Source organism: Polypterus senegalus, chromosome 2 (genome assembly GCF_016835505.1).
Source record: "Polypterus senegalus isolate Bchr_013 chromosome 2, ASM1683550v1, whole genome shotgun sequence".
NCBI classification, from domain to species: domain Eukaryota; kingdom Metazoa; phylum Chordata; class Cladistia; order Polypteriformes; family Polypteridae; genus Polypterus; species Polypterus senegalus.
The window spans coordinates 270,531,393-270,555,198 of NC_053155.1; the positions used below are offsets into that span (position 1 = coordinate 270,531,393).

Below are 23,806 nucleotides of genomic sequence, written 5' to 3' on the forward strand. Positions count from 1 at the left end.
GAGTCACGATTCAAAGTTCTTTTTGGAAATCTGGGACGCCATGTCATCCGGACCAAAGAGGACAAGGACAACCCAAGTTGTTCTCAACGCTCAGTTCAGAAGCCTGCATCTCTGATGGTATGGGGTTGCATGAGTGCGTGTGGCATGGGCAGCTTGCATGTCTGGAAAGGCACCATCAATGCAGAAAAATATATTCAGTTTCTAGAACGACATATGCTCCCATCCAGGCGTCATCTCTTTCAGGGAAGACCCTGTATTTTTCAACAAGATAATGCCAGACCACATTCTGCATCAATCACAACATCATGGCTGCGTAGGAGAAGGATCCGATTACTGAAATGGCCAGTCTGCAGTCCAGATCTTTCACCTATAGAGAACATTTGGCGCATCATAAAGAGGAAGGTGCGACAAAGAAGGCCCAAGACGATTGAACAGTTAGAGGCCTGTATTAGACAAGAATGGGAGAGCATTCCTATTTCTAAACTTGAGAAACTGGTCTCCTCGGTCCCCAGACGTCTGTTGAGTGTTGTAAGAAGGGGAGATGCCACACAGTGGTGAAAATGGCCTTGTCCCAACTTTTTTGGGGTTTGTTGACACTATGAAATTCTGAATCAACATATTTTTCCCTTAAAATGATACATTTTCTCAGTTTAAACTTTTGTTCCGTGATTTATGTTCTATTCTGAATAAAATATTAGAAGCTGGCACTTCCACATCATTGCATTCAGTTTTTATTCACGATTTGTATAGTGTCCCAACTATTTTGGAATCCGGTTTGTGTATATATATATATATATATATATATATATATATATATATATATATATATATATATATATATGTATATATATATATATATGTATATATGTATATATATATATATATATGTATATATATATATATATATATATATATATATATATATATATATATATATATATATATACTAATAAAAGGCAAAGCCCTCACTGACTGACTGACTGACTCATCACTAATTCTCCAACATCCCGTGTTGGTGGAAGGCTGAAATTTGGCAGGCTCATTCCTTATAGCTTACTTACAAAAGTTAAGCAGGTTTCATTTTGAAATTCTACGCGTAACGGTCATAACTGGAACCTACTTATGTACATATATACGGCCATAGCCTGCAGCTTGGTCGCCATGTAAGGCGGAGTTGCGTCCCTCATTGTCACGCCTCCCACATAATCGAGTGCCTGCCCATATAAGGCCGTCCGTCAGCGGCAATCCAATAGACACGCTGCCGCTAAATATTCGCGGGTGAAGGACTGTGCTTATGCAAACGAAGATGCTGCCCCTGGCGTTTGTCATGCCTACGATGAATATAATATTTGCGAGATACAAGTTTAATGAGAAGACACAGGGTATAAACAAGACTTTTGATCACTTTGTAACTGAGTTAAAATTGCTGTAACGGAGTTAAAATTGCTGGTGAAGGACTGTGCTTATGCAAACGAATAGGAAAGCAAGATGTAAAGCTTAACTTTAAATTAAGTTCATAGACACGCTGCCACTGGCGTTTGTCATGCTGTTCTTTTATGCCATGGGTGTCCCGGCCAGGTACGGTTCCCAGTACAATCTACTGCTACTGTCGAAGGAAGGCAAACAATTAAGACTGTAAAAAAATAATTGAAAATTTGCAGGTTTCTTGAGAATAATCGAAAAGCTAGAAGAATCAAAGCCACTTGGGGAGAAAAAGTCTACAACCTTGCAGAAAACAAGCACACTTCCAGTATAATAGAACAAACTAAATATTAGTCAACAAAAGCATCTCAAAAGAAAAGGGGAACTTCTAACATTTTGCATATAGCAATTGAAATTTTATACATTTTTGTAAAGGAAACATCTTGTAGGCATGAGAATCTTCTCCATATATATCAGACATTTCTAAAACTGTGTAAAGCATATAACATTTGGGTAATTTTATGATACAATGTGCAATTGCTACAAGCAGCTATTCCCACTATTGGTATTAGTACTAAAAGCTGACATCAGAAAGTAAATTACTGTCTGAAATGAAGCAATGTCAAATTCAAACTTTTCTGGTGTTAGTAATGACAATCAAGAAGAGTCAAGGATAAACATTTGGAATGGTTTTAAATAAATGAAGTTTTTGAACACAGGCAGCTTTATAATTCTTTATCACAAGTTAGAAATAAAAATCAAATAAAACAATGCTATATATTGTACAAATGTCTAAGAAAAATATTTCATCTTTGTCATTGTTAGTGACACTAGTTACCCATTTCAGCTGGGTCAACATTATAATGTAAAATGATTAAGGAAATTGGTTCATTGATGGGTAATTATAACTAAGGTAGAGGTACACTATATAACAAAAGTACAAATGTGTTTATTTATTCTAAAGGGTGTGTGTATTTTTAATGTATTTATGTATGTTGTGGTTATTTCCACTTGTTACACTACATAATTAAATTGTTTTTGCTTCACTAAAATTTAAAGTTTTTGTAATATACTTTAGTCACATGAAAATGCAGTTTTGATCACAGGATGCAAGCATTATTACAATTTTAAGGAGAAATTGGATTAATGCATAAGACTGAGTGAGCACCAAACTGTAAAACAGTGAAAGGTCACAACATTTAACTCAAAGCAGAGGACCTATTAGTTTTAAATAATGTACTGTATTTAGTGGTGATTTAGAGAGTGTGCAAATTGATTTTTAATACTAATTTAATCATGAGCTGCAGTTGCTAGGTCTCTCACATTTTCTTAAGTTTATTTTTATTTTTGTTTTGAATGGAAGATATTGCAATCACTGGTTAAAGATCCAGCAACAGATCTTTGTCAAACTCTACCAAAATTCTGAACACTAGTCTTCACTGTAGCATATTGCAGAGTGCCTAGAAAGAGGCCATCTAGCGTTCGGCTTGTGCAACATAGACTTGGACTTACCATTTCCTTATGAAGCTAGAAATGTTTCTTAAATGTCCAGGCTAGAGTTTTATTTTGTTCCTCCTCACTGCAATATGAAGTTTATATACAATAACAAATGATTATGGAAGAACTTCTGATTACCCAAAGCCTGTCCCCTTTCTTTCTCAAGTCAACAGACCTGGAAATGATGCAAATGGAAGAGGTGGTGTTGCTTGTTCTTTGTGCGCTTTCCTCCATGCACCTCTTTGCCAGCATAGCACCCCATTATATGACTTAGTGTGGTTGCTGTTTGTTCTGTGGAGCTCAAACTCCATTATTTTACTGGTGACATGACACAAGCATCACATACTGTATCTAGCAACTATGTAATATAATGACTAAAAGCAGCAAAATGGCAGTGACCATTGAAAAACAGATCCACCATCTAAAAAATATAAATAATGAATAGCTGACAAAAGTAAATGACATCAATTAATTAATAACACAATCCTGGCACCTAAAACCGACTGCTCCTGAGATTGCCATGAACTGCATAAGATGATTAACAAATTATTGCATGGCTTTTACTTGATGTTCTTTAAACTCCATTTGTAAATATTGTCAAAGCTTTGACTATGTAAATGGAAAACAATGCAAAATCATCAATTTAATTTAGGAGAAAAAAAGTTACTTACACACTACATGTTAACGCAAGACACTTTATCAGTATTAAGAATCTGGTAGTTATGCTGACTAGATTATTCATGTCATGCTGAAAGAGCTTTTTTAGAGGAGCATTCACTTATTTTTTTAAAAGTTTGATGAATTAATTAAAGGAGGTATTGTTATGTATTTTAGTAACAGTATATTAAGATACTTTTCCCCACCATAACACTTACATTTACTGTATAACAAGGTAAACATCTGTACTACAGTGTTCTATTAAGCCTTCTAATCATTAAGCATATTATCTTTCTTTTAAAACACTAAAGATATCTTAGCAAAAATGTGCTTTTCAAGATAAAAGCCTGAAGATAAAAACTGAAAATATTTATTAATTCTATGAGAGTAAATCCATCCATCCATCCATCCATTATTCAACCCGCTATATCCTAACCACAAGGTCACGGGGGTCTGCCGGAGCCAATCCCAACCAACATAGGGTGCAAGGCAGGAAACAAACCCCAGGCAGGGTGCCAGCCCAGTGCAGGGCGCACACACACACCCCCACACACCAAGCACACACTAAGGCCAATTTAGAATCGCTGATCCACCTAACCTGCATGTCTTTGGACTGTGGGAGGAAACCCACGCAGACACGGGGAGAACATGCAAACTCCACGCAGGAAGGACCCCCCGGGAAGCGAACCTGGGTCTCCTAACTGTGAGGCAGCAGCGCTACCCATTGTAAGAGTAAATCATCCCACTTTAAGCCAAAAAAATGCCATCCTGCAGTTGCAGATGTTCTCACGATGAGCTAATGTTGCATCCTTGTATGATCACAACTTAGTAACAATAGATGGATGACTAAAACTTTTATTGATACAAATTACAGCAAGCATATTATGGGTACTGTTCCTTTATTTTGAAAGGAAGTAGATTTTCAAATAACTTTGGATTTGACTCGTATTTCCTTTTGACACTTATAACTGAGAATCTGCAAGCTAATAGTGGTTTGGTTTTGTGGGGGCTATGCTTCTTTTTTCATTGAATCACACATTCATCCACATATTTTAAAGTATGATTTCTTCTTTGTAGAAGATGAGTTTCACTTCAACTTGTGCCTAATAAACTAGAGTAGCATTATAAACAAGAAAATCACACTTGAACCTAGCATGACTCAACCTGTAGAAAACTATACCATATATTACTGTACTGTCAAAAGCACACACATTGTGAATAAAGTTAGGTAAGGTAAACAGTTAATTCCTCCCTGTTGTGTCCTCTTCTGCATTAACATTTTAGTTATGAATAAATGCTTTACATTTCTTTAAAGGCAATGAAAGACATTTAAAGTAACTTTATTATGTTTTTATTCTTCTGTGGTTTCTTAGTGTCTTTTGATACCCTCCTCCACAGGAAGCTCTGTGGCAATGTCTGTTGAATATCATTAGTTGAGTTAACATCAGTATTTGTCTCTTTTCCTTTTATTCTGCCTCAAGGTCAGACTGAAAGGGTCACAAATGGTGTGGCAGGTACAGCAAGACATTGACAGTTGAGGCTTTGGGGTCGTGCCTCTTCTAATATACCCATTTATTTAACCCCTCATATTTATAGCTAACTTTAAATCTGGCCACCTTAAATATACAGTTTTGATTCGTGGCCCAAAAATTTGTTGTTTAAGATTTACATCACTGCTTTTGTGTAGCATTGCTCAGTTTCTGTTCAATAATATTGTTTACGGTTTTTGTTAGCTTAAAATATAGAATAGTGTAGACACGACAAATGACATAATCTACAGCAAGCTTCCCATAGTAACACTCACTGAGTTTTGGGATTTCATACAGAAACAAGTGGATTTGCTTTTTCTATATGAAAGATGTGCAGCATTCAAATAATATGAGAAGTCAATATCAACATTTTCAAACCTGTTTAAGCCTGTTCATTGCCATATGGTTTGGAGCCCATTATAGCAGCACAGCAAGCAAGCAGGAAACAACTCTGGACAAAGTGCCAGTCAATCACAGAGCCCCCTCACACACTTTCATGTAGAGGGTCTCTAATTTGGAATCCTTAATCAGCCTGACAAGCATGTCTTTTGTTATTTGAGAGGAGAACCCATGCAAACATGGGGAGGATATGCAAACTCCACAAGTAAAACAACTAGGTCAGGATTCTGATCCATAATGCTTTATCTGTGAAACAGCGGCACTACCCAGTGGATCTCCATGAAATCAGCTATAATAAGGCCTTTTTACTATTGATGTTAGAATAGTAAAGTCTATTCTCTCTGGCTCGGTAGTTTTAACTGTGTGGCTTTAATATATTTTTTTATTTTTTCTTTCACTTACTGTACTATCATGCAGACTCTCACTGTTCACATGAAAGTGCCATCCTGAAGCTGCTGCAAGTAACTTCTGTGAATGTGTTGTATAAGGACAATCTTGTCACTAATGTTTGTTTTGCAAGAGAAGATACCGTAAGTCTGAATCTGAGCAGGTTATTATTATCATTTTTATTGTGCTGTTTGTTAAAGGTTGGCTTCAAGCATGACAAGAGAGCATTGTGTTTTGGAAATCTTCAAAACCTTAAAATCTAATATTGATTTAGTTAGAAGGTGAAACAAATGATATATAGACAGTGTCAGTTGCTGTTAGCTGTGTACCTGGCTGTCAGGTGTATCATCAGGAATCTCTAACATCATGGTGGTGCTAAGTAAGAGATGAAGCCTTTCTGAAGTGTAAGTAGTTTAAGCCATACAGAGAAGTACACTTCACAGGCACGAACAGTAAAAGTTCAGCACATTTGTAAGCACATTGGAACAAAACACTTCTAAATTCTCATGCTCTCTGTGCAGCACCATTAACACACTACCAAAGCCATTGCTGTCGGCACAAGCTATGACAGCACTAGGTGTGGTGACACCATAGAACGCTATTGCTGCTACTGTATCTAATGTTTTGTCAATTGAAATCTTCTCCTTATGAAGCTGTGGACATATAAAAGTGCTTTTTGTATTAAACAGGTCATTTTGTGGTTCTTTATACCTCTGACAAGGTCACAATATATCATCCATGAGCCATGAACAGGACATAATTAAAACTTAAAGTTGTGATTCGGAAATTGAAAGGCTGACTGAATTCATCAACATTACTGCCCAGGGAAATAAATTACATCATCCTGGTTAATGTTTATTAACTTAACAACAGAAGTGATTCACACTGCTACCAATACTCTATTTATGATTCATTCTTGCCTTAAAAATCTGGTGACTTCAACCAGGGACCTTTAGAAAGAATTCACTTCTTTTGGGATGTTCTATTTGTGGATACAACAACGTGGAGCTGCTCTATTCAAATGTTAATAGCTCTAAATGTCAACCTGTGGTAACAACCAGGCAGGTCTGACCACCTCTTACTGCCACCTACAAGTCTGTTACTGACAGCAGCAGCTGTCTTATTATGTAAGCCAGAAGTTCTTACATGTTTTTGAGAGGTTGTTGTTTATTATCGGAATGTCTGACACCTTATATTCCAAATCGTAACCTCAGATCCTCAAATGAGGGTCTCCTTAGAATTCCAAGAACAAAACTTAAAAGAAGTGGTGAGGCGGCCTTCTGCTGTTATGCACCTAAAATCTGGAATAGCCTGCCAATAGGAATTCGCCAGGCTGATACAGTAGAGCAATTTAAAACACTGCTGAAAACACATTACTTTAACATGGCCTTTTTATAACTTCATTTTAATCGTAATTTAACTTAATCCTGATACTCTGTATGTTCAATTCATCATAACAACTATTCATGGTGGCTCTAAAATCGGTACTGACCCCTACTCTCTTTTCTGTTTCTTTTTCCGGTTTCTTTGTGGTGGTGGCCTGCGCCACCTCCACCTACTCAAAGCTTCATGATGCACCAACATTGATGGATGGATTAAAAGGAAGAAGTCTACGTGACCATCATCATCATCAAGCCCTTCCGTGAGAATCCTAAATCCAAAGAGGACTGTTTCATTTATGTTAGGTAGAATGCCCAGAGGGGACTGGGCGGTCTCATGGTCTGGAATCCCTACAGATTTTATTTTTCTCCAGCCGCCTGGAGTTTTTGTTTTTCTGTCCCCCCTGGCCATTGAACCTTACTCTTATTCAATGTTAATGTTGATTTATTTTGTTTTATAATTATGTCTTTCATTTTTCTATTCTTTAATATGTAAAGCACTTTGAGCTACTGTTTGTATGAAAATGTGCTATATAAATAAATGTTGTTGTTGTATTATAATATTTCTACATTTTTTTTACGATTCTGTAACTATGCATTTCATTACAATTTGTACTGTGTGTATAATGGTATGTGACAAATAAAATTGGGTTTTGTTTGATTTTTCACAGAGCAACAATGCTAAACAATAGATATATATATATATGTATAGAGTCTGTTCTCATAAGTTATCTGTCATTGATAGTTCAACTGTGACTTTCACAAAAGATCTTTTCAACTTTTTTTGTTAAACAGCATTTTTAGTATATATAGGTATTTCTTTTTCCACTGTCCTAATAAGACTCATATATTTTCTGCACTGTCTGCTCACTCTCTTTCATTCTAATTTGTCTTTTTCTTCTGTTCTACTGAAACTAATATCTCTTCCACACTGTCTACTCTCTACTACTGTCTACTCACTGTCTATTCTGATTTACAGCTGAATAGAACATATCAGAACAAATTAGCTTGTTTTTAGACTAGTAAATCTTCATATCTCTGTAAAGGACTGGTGCCTTGCCCAGGGCCGATCCCTGCTTTATGCCTGATGAAGCCTGATGGACCCCATGGCCTTGAATTGGATTTGGCTCATTTGGAAATGGATGGACGGATGCAAATATTCTGATGTCTTCTTGTTCACAAATTGTATTACAAATTAGAAACTCACCCTAGAAATTCCTGCAAGGAAGAGACTATTTCAGTGTTCAGAAAATTGTTAGTTATATGAGCATTATAAAATATGAGAATTATAAAAAGACAACAATGCCTTAACAGAAAAAATAACATCTTTAATAACTATTATGACTTTTATGACTATTAATGACTATTTTTCAGCATGAAAAAGTATATGATGTTTACTATCAGTTAGTTAACATCATTGGAATGGCAGACACGGAGAAGGCAGAAAAAAGGATTCAAGAAGGCCTGGACAAACCTTAGAGCTGGGCCAAACTTGGAAATTGTAGAGGAGTGCAAATGGAACAACAATTATAAAGATGGCAGACACTGTCCTACATGGAGCAACCTCTGAAAATGATTTAGGGGTTTATGTTGACACATTTTCATTGTCTAGAGGTAATTAAAAAGAGAAATAAAATGTTAGGTTTATATCATATAAACCAAACTGTGGAATATAAATTGAGGGACAATATGCTTAGACTATATAATGCACTAGTGAGACCGCATCTGTATTGTGTCCATTTGTGAATTTCCCCTTGGGATTAATAAAGTATCTATCTATCTATCTATCTATAGCACTTTGGTTTGTTCAGAGGAGACCATCCTGGTGTGTCATAGGCTAAAGGACATGTCCTACTCTAACAGACTCATAGAATTAAACCTGTTTAGTCTCGAGCAGAGGAAACTGCGTGGGGTCCCAAACCAGGTCATCAACATCCTCAAAGGCTATGGTAAAGTAAATCCAGCAGAATTCTTTCTGTTTAAGGGTGAATCACAAACTCACGGACACCAATAGAAATTAAGGTGGAGTGCATTAGGATTGAAGCCATGAAACACCTCTTTATGTTGTGGGAATCAGGAAAAATTAAAAAGGCATATAGTTAAAGCAGAAAACATTCTTTAAGAAATATTTGGATGAGATATTGGGATAGTGTAACTCTGAGCTAAACAAATGAACTTGATGTACTGAATGATCTCCTTCCATCCATCATCCAACTCGCTATATCCTAACTACAGGGTCAAGGTGGTCTGCTGGAGCCAATCCCAGCCAATACAGAGCGCAAGGCAGGAAACAAACCCCAGGCTGGGCGCCAGCCCACCACAGGGCACACACATGCACAAGTTAGGATTGCCAATGCACCTAACCTGCATGTCTTTGGACTGTGGGAAGAAACCCACACAGACACGGGGAGAACATGCAAACTCCACGTAGGGAGAACCCGGGAAGTGAACCCAGGTCTCCTAACTGCAAGGCAGCAGCACTACTACAGCACTGCGCCATCGATCTTCCTTCATTTGTCAAATTTCTTATGTCTTATGTCTATGTTTTAAATTCCAACATAGAAATCTGCTATTATATTAAAGCATGAAGTAACAGACAAAAGCTGTGACTATATTAGGACTCATTGCTTGTAATGCTCTTTATGACTGTGCAACATCCTGCTATATTTATGGCCTTGTTTATCTGTGTTTTTTGATTCATTTGCTAATAAATTTGGTTTAATTGGATTAATATAATTTGCATTAAAAATAAGAAGGAAGCTCTTAACTCAACAAGGATGCTGACTGTAAGTATTTATTTGCATTTTGCAATTAGCAACAATAGCTTTTAGCAGTTATAGTCAGCAAGGGTAAGAATTTTAAGGATCTTAATGATATGGTATTATCAAAATACTTTGGTCACAGTAAAATTATTTAGTGATCACATGTGTCGCATTTCATTTCTGCAGTACACTGTATTGCAATTTATTGTGCCTTTTTAAAAATTCAAAGTAATGAAGCTAATTTTGAAATTGTATCACTTTAGACACAAATACTGTATGTAAATCTATTACACCTAATAAGAAAACCCATTGACTCAATCAATGTAAAGTAAATGTTTTATCAGTTGTGGCAGTGGGTTTCAGTCCATCTAAACTGCCTGCTTAGAGGTTTCACGTTAAAACTTATTTACAAATCTTTTAATTTTTTTCTAGGTCAGAAATACTGTCTATTAATGAATTAGCTCGTTAGTTATGCTTAACTTTCTGATTATCCAGTCCAGGGTTTAACTTCAAGACAGTTGTATGACATTTAATGTTACGTATTAAATCTGCATTTATTCTGGATATATTCTGGATTTCCTTAATTAAGTTTACTTACACCAATGAACAGAAACATTTCCACACTAGTAGACTACTCACTCCTGATCTGCACATTACAAACAAATTGAAATTAATATTTAGATTTTTGTGCCACTCGGCTGTGAAATGTCTCATCAAGACTTTATAGTATGGCAATCACACCTTTAATTTGGAGTTCGTTTTTCAGAGTCCAACACAACTCCATTAACTGTTACTGCTCATTATAAGCTCTTTTTATCTAGGTAAATTTAAAGAATAACTCTAGTGTTTTTCAAGTCAAAGTTATTTCTTCAAAGCATTGACTATATTAATTTGCCCCATAAAAGTGTGTTCTAAAGTGAAGCATTTTTTCATAAATTTGAAAAATAACTTGTCTGTTCTTGCAGCTTACAATGGGGCTGATGGGTACCGGTCAGTAGAGGTGAAAAAAAAAAAAACTTTAAAACTTTCCAAATATGTCCACTTTGAAGCAGTAAAAACCAGTTTAAGAAAGAATTATTTCATCACTGATTGTTTGAATTATTTTTCTTGAGTTAAGAATACATTTTGTGTTTGGTTGTCTGCTCTGACAACCCTAACAAGCCCCCATTGCCAGGCTGTATTCTACTTATAACCCTACTTTGGCTTCTGCAATTCTGTTTCTTCAGTGGTTATGTTTTGACAGGTTCCTGCTCAAATCAATTCACATCTAGGCATCAGCAATCAATAATGTTAGTAATGGCTCTTGTAAATGTCTTTCCAAGGTGAATCCATAACCCTTAGGCTGAAAGTAAAGTGCACATCCGGTATCCTTTTAAAATGGTTGAATGTCACAAGAATTTGCTTTTTTTCCTTCTTATAACAACATGGATATGCTGTTTTGCAAAATGTATATACAGTAATCTCAAGAAGCAGATCGATACCTGATAATAACATTTATGTCTTCAAAAATGGACATTGTAAGAGACAAAACTCAACCTGGGTGGAACGCCTTGCATTTATCATCCTCCTTTCCGTGCCAAGATGAAGAATGCAAGGCAGTTCAGCCAAGTCAAGTCTCAATTCCCTCCTTCCTTCCAATATGGCCTCTTGTCCGTGCAAGAAACCACCCTATATCGTGGCCAAGATTCCTGTCCGTCCTCTTGGGCACTTACAACATATTCAAGAAGTTTTAAGACTTTTTTTTAATAACGTGACTCTGGTACCCTTCACCTCAATCATAAAAGGAAAGATTGGACTACTTTTTTTTACATTTTTAAAATATGCTCGACTTTAGAACACAATTTCATATGGCAAATTATTATATACCATGAGCGGGAAGAAATAAGTTCAGCTTGAAAAATACCAAACATATCCTTTATATCTATGACATCTTGTACATTTTATCCTCCTGAAAGGTTACAATTATTCATTATCTCCCCTCTGGAAAGTGCTCTGGTCAGCTGAAAAAGAAGTTCTGTAGAGTTTAACCCAGCAGTCCTTGTTTACTTCCAAATCTTCCTCCAATACAAAAAAAGGCATTTCAGTTCAACTTGTGTTTATAACAGCAAACAAGCAGGGCAAACAACAGCACAGCTGTGTATGGCGGAAGTCAAACTAACTCCTGAATTCAGCGTGACCCTGCTGAACTGAGCTATGCTATATTGACATGTGAACGTATACATTGCATTTGCCAAACATTCATTTCATCTCCTGTCTAATTTTTTGAATTACTGAGTATTTTCAATATGTATCTCTTTGTGGGTTGCAGGACCTCCAAATATCATGAGTCTGGAAGTGTGTGAGATTAACAATATGCTTCCCAACCCAAATGTCGGTTTAGCTGAAATTAAAAACAAAGTATGTGCTTCTTTCTTTTCTGTGGTGTTCAACGTACGCAAGCATACAATTTATACATGCGAAGGTAATTAGTGTCAACAATAATTTATTATGAATTAGGCTTGATTGCTTAGACACATTTCTTGACATTAAGCTGCATTTCCCAAAACACAATTCCATAACTGTACGCTCAACTCCCTAAACTTCAAGCTTCTAGTTCAAAACCAAACTCTCCACTCAAAACCAGGTAGCCTCACATCAAAACCAGACATCACACAAAAGCCCTCAAAAACCCAAACACATACACTACAACATAGACTTACACCATGCTGAGATCTACACTACACTACTGTAAAAAACGGTTACTGCATTGAGAAATGTTACGTCTGCCCCCCACCCCAACCTCTGCACACAATGAAATCTATATAACAAACAACAAATGAAGAAATCTTCTAAAAAAAACATTTAATGTACAGTAATCCCTCGCTATATCGCGCTTAGACTTTTGCAGCTTCACTCTATCGCGGATTTTATATGTAAGCATATCCAAATAATATATATCATGGATTTTTCACTGGTTCATGGATTTCTGTGGGCAATGGGTCTTTTTATTTCTGGGACATGCTTCCTCAGTTGGTTTGCCCAGCTGATTTCATACAAGGGATGCTATTGGCGGATAGCTGAGAAGCTACCCAATCAGAGCATGTGGTTAAGTTCCTGGGTGTTGATTGGCTTAGTGACAGAGAGCAGCATTTGATTCTATTTGCGTTAGCCAGCATCTCGTATTGTTCATTCAGCATCAATGTGTTTCGCTGTGTAAAGAGTTAACTTTTGTGCTCTTTTGTGTTTATCTTTGTGTGTAGTCAAGCCCTTCATTATATCTCCAAAACGAGGAAGGCAGGCTCTATTGTAGGCACGGAACTGGACAGTTTGACATCCGTGGCATAGCGACGGGTGCTGAGTAGGCTCCTATCAATTATGGAGAATCCACTGCATCCATTGAACAGTATTATCTCCAGACAGAGGAGCAGCTTCAGCGACAGACTGCTGTCACTGTCCTGCTCTACTGACAGACTGAGGAGATCGTTCCTCTCCCACACTATGCGACTCTTCAGTTGAACCCTAGGGGGGTAAACGTTAACATTATACAAAGTTATTGTCTGTTTTACCTGCATTTTTATCACTCTTTAATTTAATATTGTTTTTTATCAGTATACTGCTGCTGGAGTATGTGAATTTCCGCTTGGGATTAATAAAGTATCTATCTGTCTATCTATCTATTATATAAACATATGTTTTTTACTTCGCAAATTTTTACCATTCGCAGGGGGTTTTTGAACGCAGCCCCTGCGATCGAGGAGGAGTCACTGTACAACACAATACATGAAGAAAATTCTGTGTAGCTGCAGCATTACTTCACAGGTCAGGGTCAGGCCAGAGAATCTCTTCGACATTGCATTCAGTATGAGCCCTTGCCAGACAGCGGGAGAAAAAGCCCCTTGTATGCATTATCCATCTCTGGCAGGTCTCTACTGTGATGTCCAAGCAAGCTTCCTCTATGGCCTGCAGGAGGTGAACACGAGTATAGGGTTCTCGATTGTAGACCATCCACCGCCAAGCTGAAAAAAACTCCTCAACAGGGTTTAGAAAAGGAGAATATGCAGGCAGAAAAATGTTGCTTAATCTAGAGTTGTTAGTGAACCAGTCACGAACCAGAGCAGCCCGGTGCAAACTGACATTGTTCTAAATTAAAAGGTAGCATGGCTGCTCTAGTTGAGTTGGCTTCCTCTGGTTGAGGTGGTATAAATGATCTCAGAGACCATCAAGGAAAGCCAGTAGAAGCATGGTGTCATATGGACCAAGGATGGCATGTCGGTGGAGGTCCCTTTATGACGGCACATGTTTCACATTCCACCCTCGGTGGCCAGGGACATTCACAATGGCCTGCTGGCCATCTATGTTCCTCCCCCTCCTCCTCCTTTTAATGAGGTTGATGCCTGTTTCATCAACAAAGATGAGTCCATGAGGAGTGTGTCTTGCTTCTGCTTCACAGATTATCAACAAAAGATGACACACACTACAGTTAATGACTACACTGAAACACATTCCTTGTAGTAGAAATGTAACATCTTATTAAAGAAAGAAACATCCTATAACAGAACAAATCAGTTATCAGGCAGGATAAAAACTGTTCATTGTATCTTTTAATTACTCCTTGGCAAAAAGCAGTCTATTACATTATGGTCAGAATGATCAGAATGGTCAAAGAAACAAAGAATAGAGGTTCATTTAATAAACTATTGAATTTACATGCATTGTCAATCAATGCATACATTTACTCTGGGTGGTCTGTTGGTTTACACCCAAACAACTTATATATAAAATAAAAGTCTATTATATTGTATTCTGGTTCTTCTTATACCTTTTGAGATGAGCTATCACCCTTGAAATTTCTGTGCATATAACAACTGTCCATTCTGGCTGTTAACATGAGATCTGCTGATTTTGTAGTCATCTCTTAGATATCTTTCAGTTCATTTTGTTGTTCACTTGACCCCTATTTGGCCTCCTGACATGCCCGCAAAGGTTTCTGATGTTCATGAACCCTTTATGCTATTTCTTTAAGATATAAGCTATGTTACCCTAGAATTATTCTTCCACATCCTAGGGTGCACAAAAAGGGAGGCCATGAGTACATTTTTTTCTATACTATATAGTTCTGTACTGTACTCAAATACTTCACACAGTATGAAAACATCCTACCTGTATATATTCCAGGTGTTGGTTTTCGAAAGGAACATGATAGGCATGTTTCATTGTCAACCTATTATTTCGAAGAATGCGGCCAATTGTGGAAATGCTGACTTCACCAGACCCTCAGAAGATTTCTTGGTCCTCAATAACCTTCTGTTGTATCTCCACCAAGTGAATCGTGTTGTTGGCTATAACCATATTGATCATCGCCCTCTTTTGTTCTTCTGCTACTACCAGGTGGTCTCAGTTCTGGAAAACAAAATACAGCAAGTACTAACTGTAAAACCATACATTTTACAATAGGAACACACAGTAGCCATGTGAAACAGTGCAGTAATTCATTGTACAGTGGACCCTTGACTTACGAACTCAATTCGTTCGTGAGGGCTGGTTGTAACTCAAGTTGGTTGTAAGTCAAGACTATTTTTTCCATAAGAAATAATGGAAATACCCATAATGCGCTCCGAACCTCCCACTGCAACACTTACTTAACCTTTTCATAATAAAAAAGGGTTGTATAATACGCATAATTTACCAAAACACCAATAATATTTCTAATGTACTAACCAAAAAGTTATAAAAAGTGCCTAGCCTACCAGAAACAACAATTTCATACTGTACTCACCATTTAATTTGACATCTTTGGGCTGCAGGAAGGGAGGAGGAGGAGAATGAAATGGAAGGTGGTTATTGTTTAGAAGGAGCCTCCTTATGCAAATCTTTTCTTTGTAAAATTGTCGAGATGCTGTACATATTAGCGAGATCGGTCACACGAACACCACTCTCATATTTCCGCACAATTTCCATCTTCATTTCGATTGTGATCGCTGTTTCTCAAGTTAATAATGACAGTAGTCAAGCACTCAGTTCAAAGCTGGCCATGTTGTGAACTGCTGTAATAATACACTCCAAAGCAAGCCGGTGCTGACTCAGCCTGATGACATCATCATGTGCTGCGCCAGCCCGCTAGCTAACATCCCTTAACAATCGCTTTCTTTACCTTCATTACCTTCTCTTCCTTCCTTAGCAATTATGTGTCTTGCTTGCCATGGTCTTAGTGAATTATATATATGTATAGATAAATCACTGCACTGACCGAAATTACATCCACAAACACATGTATCTGGGCTCCGACTGACATTTACGAATGCTCTCGGCTGTTTGTTTACAATCGCACAAGCGGATACATGTGACCACATTCGGGTCGTAATGCAAGATGTTGGTCGTAAATCAAAAAAAAAATTTTGGTTGTAAGTCAAGTTGTTCGCATGTCAGGTCGGTCGTATGTCAAGGGTCGACTGTATTTCAGACAGCATACAGTCCAACACAGCTACAGTACATGAAGATTTTGTATGTAACAATGTACAGTACTCCATAGTTACAGCAGAGAGCAGTATGTAAATGACCTCCCTATTATCCTGTCTCAAGGATTGTATGACAGAAGCTGCTGTGTAGTGGCTCAGATTTGGTTACACTCTTTGTCCAGCTTCTGCCATCGACATTCCATGCACAAGGACAAGGTCAGCAAGGCTGGCACAAATCTCATTTGAAACCATTTGTCTCTTATTTCTCATCAACCTCATCACCTCCCCTCCTGTGCCCTCTTCCTCTTTCTTCCTGTGGTGGTTGATCGATTGCTCCAAAAGAAGTGAACTGACCCATAGCCCTTTTATCTATCCATTCTAATACTTTGACTGCTGTGTGAACAATTTTGACTCATAGAGTTTGCACCTGGGGACTTGTGTGGAAAATGTGTTCCATCTCTGTTGACTTGAGTTAATGATATTGAAGCCAGTGCTTTCTAAATGAGCACATAGTGAAGCCATTGATACACAAAGGCATTTGGTTGTACTGTAGAGGTTTGCACAAAAAGTGAAACAAATCTGAATCATGTGTCAAAATTGGGGAATAGTGTTTATAGTTTCGGAAAATTAATTTGTATTTTGGTAGATGGCATTATGGTTTGGAATTTTTAGTTAATAAGTATAGTAATAGTGTCTAAGCAATTGAGAAATACTGTCATTTATTATTACACTTTAATTTATCCAGTTTTGGGGTGTTGAGGACTTAAGGACGCCACAAAATCACCGTTGGGGATATATTGTCACAACAAAGTCTGAGGTGACAATTTTTCCAGGAGTTTTTGTCCAGCTAAAAATCTCCCCAAGTAAAACACATTCAATTTTCCATTAATCCATAAAGAGTACTAGACAAAAACATTGACTCTGCAGTCTGGGAAATGATAATCTTTATTCCCTGTTCAGAAAGACAAAGAGAATCTTGGAAAAGTAACAAGTTAAAAAACAGTTTCTACTAAAAAGAACATGGATATGCTCCTGTAGTTTGCCCGCACGCACCTGGATGAACCTCAAGGTGCTCTGTGACAAGAACAGTCAAAGATTTTGGCCCACACCGACCTTGACATATAGAGAGAAATACTAATACTGAATTCTGTAGTAGGAACCCACACAGTGGTCAAGAACTGTGGTGGATGTGTCATTGTTTAGGGATATTTTATTGCATCGAGAAATTTGGCAGTGATAAAATTAAAGGCCACACTTAGACCTTATTGAGAAGTCGTAGCCATACTTGGAATGAGCAGTTCAAGCTTAAAAACCCCTAAATGTTAATGAAGTGAAATATAGATGCAAGGAGGATTACGCTAAAGTTTTGCCACAGTGCTGCAAAAGACAGAACAATAACTACAGGAAACATCTGGTTACTGTTATTGTTGCTTATTTAATCCATCTGTATTGCACAACTTTCTATATTAATGATTACATTAAACATGCAAAAACATTTTATCTATCTAACATAACACTTTGGCTGAGGATCTGATATATTCACTGTGAGAATTGTGCAATAATACCAAAAATTACACAATGTGCAAATAATACTTCTCAGTACTGTATATACAGTATATTTCAAACTCACAAAACATTAATATGTTCTTAAATATGTGAAGTAAATTTAGTTATGGTACATATATCCATCTCACCAGTTTATGAAGTTGGTATCTTTTAGTGCTCGTCTACCTTGAAATGCCTATTCTTCCTATAGGTTGATATGGAATTTGTAAAAAATAGTTGTATTAAGGATATGTCAATTTTTTCATAATATGTCATTTTATTTTGAAGTTAGCAGTTACAGAAATGCTTCACCTCTTTGTTTAAGATTCATTGTTTTGTTTCCATGGATGTTTTTAGTCATAGTTTCACTGTGCTGATTAATGCTGTTCTTGTTAGTCAGTGCCATTGTCTAATTTTAGGTAAAATACCAATGCTAAATATATAATACTGTAGTTTCAGTGTGTTTAGGTTGTGGACATACCGTATTTCACATAGTTTTCATTTGATCACATATACCACGTTTTCAGTGTGTGGGCCATGATAATAACAGGCTGAGCCAAAAAACCCAAATTCCATTTCCACAGAAACAGTCCGCAGACCTTCCTGGAGAATTCCAGGGCACTCCCAAGCCAGCTGTGAGACACAATCTCCTCTGTATTCACAGAATCAACTCCGTCATTTTGAAGTAATTTTATTTGGACAGAGACATGTATATTAGAGTTTGTATACAAAATGGGGCTTCTTTGAAGATATGTGGAAAAAATAAAAATGCTTCTTTTCTCATTTCTAGTCTTTAACAGATTATTTCCATGAAATACTCAAGACTGCAAAAATGAAACAGCTGGCAAAATTTCCAACATAGAGGAAAGTAATGGTAAGTGTTAATTTTATCTCAGTTATGTTATATATAGATAACATTCTTTAGACTTTTAAATGTTAAAGCCTGTGATAGTGCAGTGATATCACCTTTGCAGATAACAGTAATGTTATCATTGTGGTTACAGAGGATCTTCTTTATCTTAGTTGCTTAGGTAACTTGCAGGACCAATCTGCAGAGGGGCTTGAAATCAAGACAGACAGAGTGTTATCCCAGGTGGGGGATGGGCAACACATGTACCTTAGAGTGAACCTGATCTCTCACCCTCAGCAGTTTCAGAAGCAGGCATATGCCTCACTGATGGCTATAGATCCTGTATTTGTGGTACAAATCAATTCATAATTTGAAATAACTAATTTATAGAACTTTAAAGTTCATTTTAACAGGAATTACATTTGGTTATTATTTCTTTTGTGTTAAAGCATTTGAGGACAAGATCGTTTAGCTGGGCTTGCAGTGGCCACATTAAAGGAAGCACAGGATGATGTGGCATCAGAGATGCTAAACGTAATGTGTAGGTCTATTCTTTCCACAGTACAGAAGTCTTCAACCCAGCAGCTCCGAGAAGAACCCCAGCAAAGGCCTGTGACCTCACCTGTAGTGCCCAGAGAAGGCCCTGCCCATTGCAGGTGGGGAAAAATAAAAGAGGCATATTCTGGACCCTACTCTAACAATGGTAGGAGCTGAAGACTTGCCTAAAACTTAAAAGCAAGCATTTGTTGCTGGACTGGCCAAACTTTTGTTCTTTGTTTTACCATACCAATGTTTTATTTTCTTTAAATTAAATGGATTCTCTGGCTGGCACCCTAAAAATGAATATGGGCTCCATGTGTCCTTCATGCCTTGACTATATATATATATATATATATATATATATATATATATATATATATATATATATATATATATATAAGATTGCAAGTAACTTGGTCTGTGAGTGTTTTGCAAGATGAGTTAAAATTTTTAATACATTTTAACATGATAAACAAGCGAGGTCTTGCAATACGAGTAGTACGTATACGCTTTGTCTGCTGAGCGTCACGTGATCACAACTGAGCTGATGGTTCTTCTCTCTCTCGCTGCAGGATTGTGGGTAATTATCTCCCATTCTCAGTCTCAGTCGGCGTGCCTCACTCATATAGTCAACATTCATATGAGCATATACTGTTTACTATAGCATTGTGACCACATGTGTGTGTTGTAACATGTGAGTCCCTGTCTTGCACCCCAAAATACGAGGCTGAGTCTCAGTACTTTAACAAAATCAGCTTTATTCAGCGTGAAACATGAACAGCATGGTTATTTATTGTAGTGAGATCTGCTACTCTCCTATACACAGACACAGCAGCCAGGCAGGGTCATGGCCAGGTTTGTGGCCAAGTAGTACTGTGCCCTGCATTTATAATGTTCCTTGCATCACCCATCAACAGCAGGCATTTATAGCATGTCCGCGATCTTCTGGATTCGCTTTTACGGCAAACTGCTACAGAGCTGGGAGCCTGCGGTTGCTTTGGGATGCTCTTCCGTGTGTTGTCCCAATGGGTGGAATCCCAAAAGAGTTTAGAAACCTTACAGTGTGTAAAGCATTTTTTTATTTTGTGCCCTAGTGTAGTGACTCTTCAGGGAAAAGCTACTGTCATTGGATAGGTTCCTTGTTAAAGTCGCAAAAAAAGAACCAGCCATGATTCTTTTCAAAGGTAAAGTGCAGGTTAATTTGTTTTATGTATTTTTACTTTATATTTTGTATTAATCATTTTTATATGAATAGTTTTGAGTTGTGGAACGAATCATCTGAGTTTCCATTATTTCTTATGGGGAAATTCGCTTTGATATACAAGTGCTTTGGATTACAAGCACGTTTCCGGAACAAATTATGCTTGCAATCCAAGGTTCCACCGTATATATATATATATATATATATATATATATATATATATATACTAGCAGAACGCTCAAGTGGAGAAGTAGTGTGTTAAAGAAGTTATGAAAAGAAAAGGAAAAATTTTAAAAATAACATATCATGATTGTTAATGTAATTGTTTTGTCTTTGATATGAGTGTTGTTGTCATATATATATATATATATATATATATATCTATTGTCACGCACGCAGTAGGAGGCCATGGATTGATTCGATAGCACCTGGGAAACCACTCGCCAGGGAATGGTGGGGTATTAACTTTCTCCCTCTGCTTCCTCATAGAAAGAAAGACCTTCCTGCACCATAGGCCTGGATTGACCGCAGTGCGATACTTCCGCCCTTCCTCCGCCATCTTGCCCTGACGTCATCCTTCCCATCCTCCCTTGCGGTCCTTCCCGCATCCTCCACTTCCGCTCCTCCCCAATAAAATGGCGCGACGCCAGGAGTCGGCGTCGCGCATTATGAACTATTTTGTTTATAATTTTGACCAGTTTTTGTTTGTGGTTTACAATATACGGGGCCGGAAAACCCCAACCCTTGCTACTGTCTCCTCGGTCCTTTACAAGTGGCGTAGTCGGCAGGATAGAGATCCCGGAATGACGGAGGGACAGGACCTCAACACGTGCTGCAGGAATGAACGACCAGCTCCAGGCTGCAGCTGCGCAAGCCGCCACCACCGGGAGCTGGAGGCCACGAAGGCCAGGTTAGTGGAAGCCCAACGGGCGAGACCAGACCCGCCCAGGCAGCCGCCTCCTCCTATGGTACCGATGGGCCCTTCGGAGGACGCCGATGCCTACCTGGGCATGTTTGAGAGGACGGCCACCCGGAACGAGTGGCAGCGGTCCGAGTGGGCGTCCATCTTGGCGCCATACCTGAAGGGACCCGCGCTGCGGGCCTATTATGACCTCCCTGAGGAGGAGGCCGCTAATTACGACCTCCTCAAGCCCGAAATATTGGCCCGCTACGGCATTAGCCCGGGCCAGCAGGCGGCCGAATGGCGGAACTGGGTCTTTGACCCCGAAAAGCCCGCTCGCGCCCAGGCGCTCGAAGTTCTGGGGCAAGATGGGCCGCTGGCTACGGCCAGAGAGCCCCGACGGGCGGAAAGTGGTCGAGCGGGTGGCCTGTGAAGGCCTGGTCAATGCGATGCCCAGTTCCCTCGCCCAGCAGGTCCGGGGACACGCCTATCAGAACATGTCGGGCCTCCTCGACGTCCTGGAGCGCCAGTTGGCGGTCCTCCGACTTGGGGGTCAGAAAAGCCTGCTCGCGGGAACCGCAGGGACGGGCGGCCACCCCGAGCCCCTCGACGCGCTGCAGAAGCGCCAGCCAGAGCCAGAGAGGCCGGGTCCGCCGCTGTTTCAAGTGTGGCGAGACCGCCACCTGCTGCCAAACTGCCCCATCACATCGCCCGGAGCCTATGGACTGCAGCTGGACATCATCGGAGAGGTATTGTACCCGCCGCATCCCTTGGCGAGTCGAATACGGGAGTGGTGTTGCTAAATGGGCACGCCGTGGTGGCTTTGTTTGATTCCGCAACAACATTACCATTGTTGCTCGCCGTTTTGTCTTACCGCAACAGTGGTTAAAACAGCATTTGTTGGTCACCTGTGTGCATGGGGGGACTAGGTCATATCGTCCGCCACTGCTATGTCACCTGGAAGGGGAACCAATCCAAATGACGGTCGCTGTGTTACCTGACCCCCCCTTCCCAGTGATTCTGGGACAAGACTGGTCTAAAAGAATCAGCGGTAAGCCATTCGCCGCCCCGGGCCTCGTTGCATCTTGTTATGAGGGGAAAAGGCACCCTCCCGCGGCCTCCACGCCGTGCACAAGGGCAGGCCCTATGGGCGCTGGTGTCTCGGGGACCTTCCGTGGCTACGGACCTTGACCCGAAGATTCCGCCGGAGAAGGGACTAGCCAGGAACTCTTCCCGGCCCAGGCCCCAAGACCCCTCGGCGCCTGGACCATCAATTTCGGTCCACGCCGCCTCCTTTAAGAGGGAGCAGTGGAATGATGACTCCCGCGCTTTGCCCGGAATGCGATCGTTCTGCCTAACAGCTCAACAGCGGACGGATCCACACCGCGGGAACCCTTCTTTGTCCTTGAGAATGATCTGTTGTACCGAGTGGCTACCCATGAGGGCGAGGTGCGGAAGTTGTTGCTAATTCCGCGTACCTTCCGGCGGAGATATGCGAAGTTGGCACATGCTCACCTCCTAGGCCCACCTCGGGCGAAAAACACTGGAGAGGATTAAGCCCGCTTTTACTGGCCTGGGATCAATGAGGAGGTCCGCGGTTCTGTCAATCCTGTCCGGAGTGCCAGACCCGCCAGATTCCTAGGAGGGACCGTGCTCCTCTAGTCCCTATTCCCTCGTGGACATCCCTTTGAAAGGATAGGGGTCGATTTGGTGGGACACCTGGAGCCCTCAACCCGTGGCCACAAGTATATCCTAGTCATGGTGGACTATGCCACCCGGTACCCAGAGGCGGTTCCCCTGCGCCCGCTAATACTAAAAGCATCGCGACGGAACTGGTTAATTTGTTTTCCGCGTGGGCATACCCAAGGAGGTCCTCACGGACCAGGGTACGCCCTTCACTTCGGATACGCTCAAGGAGGTAGCCAAATTACTGCAGATAAAGCACCTGAAAGCGCCAGTCTATCACCCGCAAACTGACGGGTTGGTCGAACGATTTAATCAGACGCTTAAGCAGATGCTCCGCAAGGTAGTCAGCGCGGACGGCAGGAACTGGGACCAGCTCCTCCCGCTCGTGCTTTTTGCCTACCGGGAGGTACCCCAGGCCTCTACAGGCTTCTCCCCTTTTGAATTACTATACGGGCGACAACCCGGGAATCCTCGACATCCTAAAAGAAGGCTGGGAGGCCGAGGCTCTTCCCTCCTCTAACATTTTGAGTACGTGGCGCAACTGCGCCGACCGACTCACAAAGATCAGGCCCCTCCTAAAAGAGCACGTGACTCGTGCGCAAGCAGCGCAGGCCCGT

At 39.7% G+C, this 23,806-nt stretch overlaps 1 long non-coding RNA gene across 4 annotated transcripts in view; it reads left to right on the forward strand.

Moving 5' to 3' along the window:
- Positions 1 to 23,806, forward strand: part of LOC120523876 — a 49,472-nt gene that overhangs the window by 11,315 nt on the left and 14,351 nt on the right. For 2 of the 4 annotated variants that reach the window (XR_005632714.1, XR_005632716.1), the window contains exons 2-3: positions 18,802 to 18,885; positions 19,424 to 19,705. This is a non-coding gene — a long non-coding RNA (uncharacterized LOC120523876). Of the gene's footprint in view, positions 1 to 18,604; positions 18,697 to 18,801; positions 18,886 to 19,423; positions 19,706 to 23,806 lie in introns of those variants that run through there. The other 2 variants (XR_005632715.1, XR_005632717.1) reach the window with 2 other exon arrangements.